We start from the raw sequence: 5,810 nt of genomic DNA, 5'->3' as shown, positions 1-5,810 counted from the left end.
CTGCCCCCCCGCCATTCCGCCTCCTCGCCTTCCTCCTACCCCCCCGCCCTCCTGCTTCTTCACCTCCCTCCTGCCTCCCCGCCATTCCGCTTCCCCCCGCCATTCCACTCCTCCCCGTCTTCCCCTCCCGCCCTTCTGTCTCCCTCCTCTACGCCTCTGCCCGCCCCCCTGTTGGAGCCGCCGCCGCGCCCGTGGAGTCGCCGCCGCGCCGTGGAGCAGCCGCCGCCGACCCCAGCACCTCCTCCTCCTCCCCCTCTCTAACCCTAGGTTAGTCAAACTAACCCTAGGTTACTTAAACTAACCCTAATTAAGTTAATCTAACCCTAATTAACTTACACTAACCCTAAAGTAGTTAGTCTAACCCCCTAACCCCCTAGTCACCCTAACCTAACCCACCCCCTAACCAACTAACCTTAGGTTAGTTCCCACTAACCCTAGTTAGGTTCAACTAACCCCCTAGGTTAACCTAACCCCTTAGTAACCTTACACCTAACCTACCCTCAACTAACTCTAGTTAGTTCCCTAAACTAACCCTAGTTAGTTCCCTAACCTAACCCTAGTTAGTTCCCTAACCTAACCCTAGTTAGTTTACTAACCCTCCCCTAGTTAGTTGACTAGCCTAACCATAGTCACCTTAATTACCTAACCTTAATTAACCTAGTTGACTAACCCCTACCTAGTTAACCTAACTTAGTTGACTAACCTAGCCTAGTTGACTAACCTAAGCAACCTTGACTAACTTGACTTGACTTGGGCAGACTAACATGACTTCCCCTCACTAACCAGACTTAACTGACCTATGCCTAACTGACTTATCTGATTAATGTGATTTAGGTGACTTTATTAATCACTACATTACTTTTTCCATTTTAAAAAATTCAAAAAAATTTCTAAAAATTCCTTTTGCATTTTGCCAATTTTTGGGAATTTGTCCGCTGGCAATTGCCTACCCTATAATTTCTGAGAATTCAATATTTCCTAATTTCACCTCCAAATTGCCCATAAATGTAGAAAATTCATTTAAAAATTCTACAAAATTCTAAAAAAATTCTAAAAAATTCCCCTCACCTCCCTTCATCATTTTCCCTTTATTCAAACATAAATAATCACAACTTAACACAAAAAAAAATAACAAATACAAAAAAATCTAAAATAAAAATAAAAATAAAAAATAAAAAATAAAAATCAACAACCAACACAAATCAAATCCACACATCCGCTAAGGTGTTGTCATTGTTGTTTCATCAGTGATCTTTACTTTTCCTTTACTGGATTCACTTCTTTTGGTGGACTCTTCCGTGCACATTTCTGCATTACATACACACCCCTTCCAGGTATTTATTTTCTGTGCTTTATTTATTTTCATTTCCCCTTAATCACAAATTAATTGTTAAAATGAACCCTTTAATTCACCCACAGTTTCCACGCGCATTCGCGCTAAACACACATACTTTTTAATTAAAATAAACCAGCCGTTCACTTAGCACGCGCTACGTGCGCTAAAGAGACACTTTAAAATTTTAATTAAAATGAACCAGCCGTCACATGAGCACGCCCTGGCAAAAAAGCGCTCCACATCACCTTAATTTGTAATCAATGAATTGCATTTAGAGACCCAGTCGGGTATCGAAGTCCGGGAATCGCATAACTGCACCGCTTCACCTAATAATTGGTAATTTAATTTATAATAAGGAACCACCGTTTTCTTGCTAAGGTTTATCACCTAATAAAAATTCACCTATTTTCAATAATTAATTAAAATAAACCCTTCATTAAATTAATCCCCCCTCACTGCACTTAATTCCCCTTTTTAATGAACCGTTTCGTGGGATGGGTATGCGCTGTTCTTAGAGTTATTTTCCATGGTCCAGTCTTGGTTTATCACAGATATAGTTTTGATATGTGTTGGATGTGGTCTTATTTTGGTTTCTTGTCTTAGTTACGGTTACGGGTTTGGTATGCAGTTTTCTTCTTTTATTGCCTGATACGGGGTTCTGGGTGTTTGTCTGATGCATCGCATAAAGCTTTCGGTCGCATTTGTCTCAAGGTCATGTCGAATTTTTTCTAGGATGTGGTTTGCTTGGGGTTAGTTGGTCGTGTCACGTTTTATTGGTAATTCTTTTATCTTTGGTTTTTGTTTGTTGCCTTGCAGGCATTCTCCTTGATTGTCTGTGTTTGTGGTGTGTGTGTAACCATCTGAATGGCGCCTTCTCATGCTCCTCCCCCTATCCAGTACGTCCCATTAATTAGTAGGGATTACTCTTCCCTACTTACTTTTGAGCCCCTCACGAAGGCGGGACTTGCTGCTTTTGTGGCCACTCCTTTTCCATTGCTTCCAGAGGATCCGTCCTTATGTGATGAGTTCCTGGCCTCTTACAGCAAGTAGATAGGCGTAGTCCAAGGAATGTCTATGACTTTGACATCTTGCGGCTTAGGGAAGGCTCTGTCTTTACCCTCCAAAGGAGAACCTTTTGTGACCACTCGTCACCTCTTCTCTAATGAAGAGATTCTCAAGCTATTGTAGAAGCAGACAAGGGAAGTCCTTGATGTTAAGAAGGTGATAAACTCTTCAGGAGTTTCTTTTTCTATGATCACTGATCCTGTATGGAAGACGATGTGTCAGTTCCTTCAGGACAGGTTTATGCCTGCCAAAACGCCATCCCACTATTTGTCCAAAGAGCTTTTCACAGCTTCCAGGATGGTGCTGAAAGGAGTTGCTATTGATTGGAGCACTTACCTCCTTACTAAAATGGATTAGCATTTTGTTAAAGTCACCAGAGGTAATGTTACCAATGTTACCTATGGATCATATTTGTCTGCCTTCTTGACCTATTCAGGTTTAGAGAAGACTGTGCCTCCACCTCCTCCATTAGATCCAGTACCTCCTCCTCCACCTTCAGAAGAGTCAGCACCCATTGACATTGAGGATGATGATTCTCCGCCTCCCCTGGTCATACAGTGCAAACGCTTGAAATGGGTAGCGGATAAAGCCCCTGCTGTACTTCCCTCCGTACCTATCCCTGCTACTTCTAGCAATGAACTCCCTAGGTATCTCACTTGCAATAACCTATTCAGAGCACATCGAGAAGGATCCTTGGAGATCTCAGTTCCTTCCCTGAACAGTCTCGTTTCAGGAGATGCCATTCCTTTCCTCTGCAAGGATATTCAAAGTTCCATTGAGTTGTCAGTGACGGCCTGTGTTCAACAGCTGTACGCATCTTTTTATGAAGAGCTCATGCAGTCCAAAGACCAGTTGCATAAGGCAACATCTGAGTTAGCTTTTGCTAAGGATACCCTAGCAGATTTATTTAAGCAAATGGAACAGCAAACCCAACTGGTTTCCATCCAAAGCGATGAGATTTCTTCATTGAAGACCCAGTTATTCGAGGCTCAATCACAGGTTACTAGCCTTTCAGAGGAGAAGGAGAGGATGTCCAGCGAAGCGAAGGAATTCCAAGCTATCTTAGATGACAAGCTTTCAACTTTACAGATGGCTAATGACACAGTAGCCAACCAAGCCTCCCAAATCCAGCAATTGCAAGATCAGCTTGCAAAGTCCCGCTCTGTTCCTCCAAGCCCTCCTGTTCCTCCAAGCCCTCCTGTTCCATTGATTCCTTCTCTTTCACAGCAGGACTTGGCTGCCCTACAGAGACAGGCTACTTTGTGCCCTCTATTCCAAGATAAAGTGGAAAGATTGCAGTCCAGAATGGACTTATTATGGTCTACCTTTGAGCAGTTTCAGGAATATGTCTTACCTGACCATTCTTTCTTTGTCCACTACCACTTACAGAAGTTGGTTTTCTATATGAAGCTTTCCACGATGGATTTACCTTTTCCAGAGGATGGCTGGAGTGGGGCTTGGTCTGCTGAGTTGTTGACAGAGGTAGTCCGAATGGTCTTTGAAGATTCTGTCACGCCAGATACCATGTTGATGTCATACATGTATCTCCGAGGAGATTTGTTAATTCCAGATGAGGTAGATATGGCATGGTATGTGGGGGATGTGGTCTTACAGGCTGTTTTATATGTCAATCATTTGGAGTTGCGCATAGCTGATATGTTCCAGAGTTATTCCTCCAAAGTGGCTGATTGTCATGATAATTCGTGGCATCCCATGATTGAATCGGTGGTCCTCAATCAAAGACAAAACACAGCTCCTACCTTTGCCCAGAGTACTAACCAACTGAGGATGGATCTCTTAACCTATCTTTCCAAACATAATCCATTTGATTCTACCTTCTTTGATGCCTATCATAGACGATCTCTCTTGGGACCTTCTGTTCCTACCCTCCTTTGTTACCAACAAATGGCTCACCGCTATGCTATATATTTTTCCCTTTGTCAATCTAATTCCACAATTATTTTACCACTTCTTTTCCAACCTTCATCTTTCCCTCAAATTCCTATTTTCACTTATTGTTCCTTTATTGAGGATAGGGTATTTTCCCCTTCTCCACCCTGTCCTTCACCCCTCATTAATGTACCCTCCACATTTCCTATTTATCAGTTAACACCGTTCCTTAGTGATTCCTTACAAATTTCTGCCACTCCTTGTTTAACCTTTTCTTCCTTTTATGATTTTTCCTATCCTTCCCTACATCCACTTTCCCTTATTCCATTACCCTCTCCTAGCACTTCCATATCTCAACCACCTCAGTTGGTTAGTGACTGTGACGGTTTTGATACTCAAATTTCCAGAAGAAGGGGATGGAGTTCGGATGATTGCCTTACAGGACCGCAGATTAATTGGCCAGTAATTCCAGGAGAATGGACAGCTTCCAGTCAAGCTTATCAAAACTATGTTCATTTTGCCCAACAATATTCACAGTCTGTAGATCCCTCAGTGAGATTAACTGCTCACTTTGCTTGGTACCTGGCATATATGCATAGGCACTCTCATACTGATTCAAAGCCTATTCCAAAGTTGTGCATGAATGTCAATGTTAGCATTGATTCCCAGCAGCTGGAGATACTGTATTTTCATGCCCTCTGTTTGCCTAGCAGATACTTGGTCCTGTTGGAAAGGATGTGCTGTCTCCAATTTTTCCAAAATCCTCCTAAAAACTTTGTAGATGAATCCTTATCTATGGATTGTTTCCGACAGCATCAATCTTTTAAGAGGGATCATCTTCATTGATACCTTTCCAATGTATGGTGGAAGCTTTTAATGAACACCTCTCTTTTTGAAGAAGTCATTCAGATGGTTGTGTTGTGTATTAGTGTTTGTGTTGTGAGTTCCTTTATGTTAAACGAACGTGGTGGTTTCCTATTGGATTTCGTGTACGAGCTATGTTTTGGAGATTTGTAGAGATGGGTTCGTGGATGGAGAGTTGAAGCTGATGCTGAAGAAGAAGAAGCAAACTCTTATATCCTTTACAAATTTGTGGTGATTTTTAGTTTGATAAGAGGTATTAATGTATAAAGAGTTTTCCTTTCTTTATATTTTTATATCGAAACAGGTTATAAGTTGGGGTAGTGGTGGATGGATTCTTTGTGAAAAGATCTTGAAGATCAAAGTTGAGCTTTTCCCTGAACTTGTATTCCCTTTTTCCTGGGTCGCGAGGACGCTTCTTTATTAAGTGTGGGGATATGTTGAGTGTTGAAATGACTTGTTTTTTGGATGATTTTTGTTGTTTTTGAGAGCTGAATGGTTGATTTTATGGGATGATTGATTGATTTGGAAGTGGTTTGAGAGTGTTTTAGATGATATTGATTGTTTTTTGGAAGTTCGTGATGTTTGTTGATGGTTCTGTGATGTTCTGATAGGTTCTGAATGGTTCTGTATACCTTCTGTTTTGTTCTGTTTTGGT

At 41.7% G+C, this 5,810-nt stretch overlaps 1 non-coding gene across 1 annotated transcript; it reads left to right on the top strand.

Moving 5' to 3' along the window:
* Nucleotides 1-5,470: 5,470 nt before the first annotated feature.
* Nucleotides 5,471-5,538, top strand: LOC148028508 (small nucleolar RNA SNORD36). The gene has a single exon (XR_015692535.1). It is a non-coding gene; the product is annotated as a small nucleolar RNA SNORD36 (small nucleolar RNA).
* The last annotated feature ends 272 nt before the right edge of the window (nucleotides 5,539-5,810 follow it).

Source organism: Lygodium microphyllum, chromosome 11 (assembly GCF_053477565.2).
Source record: "Lygodium microphyllum isolate KBCC chromosome 11, Lygodium_microphyllum_v1.1.10, whole genome shotgun sequence".
Lineage (NCBI taxonomy): Eukaryota > Viridiplantae > Streptophyta > Polypodiopsida > Schizaeales > Lygodiaceae > Lygodium > Lygodium microphyllum.
This window is presented reverse-complemented; position numbering and strand designations above follow the sequence as displayed.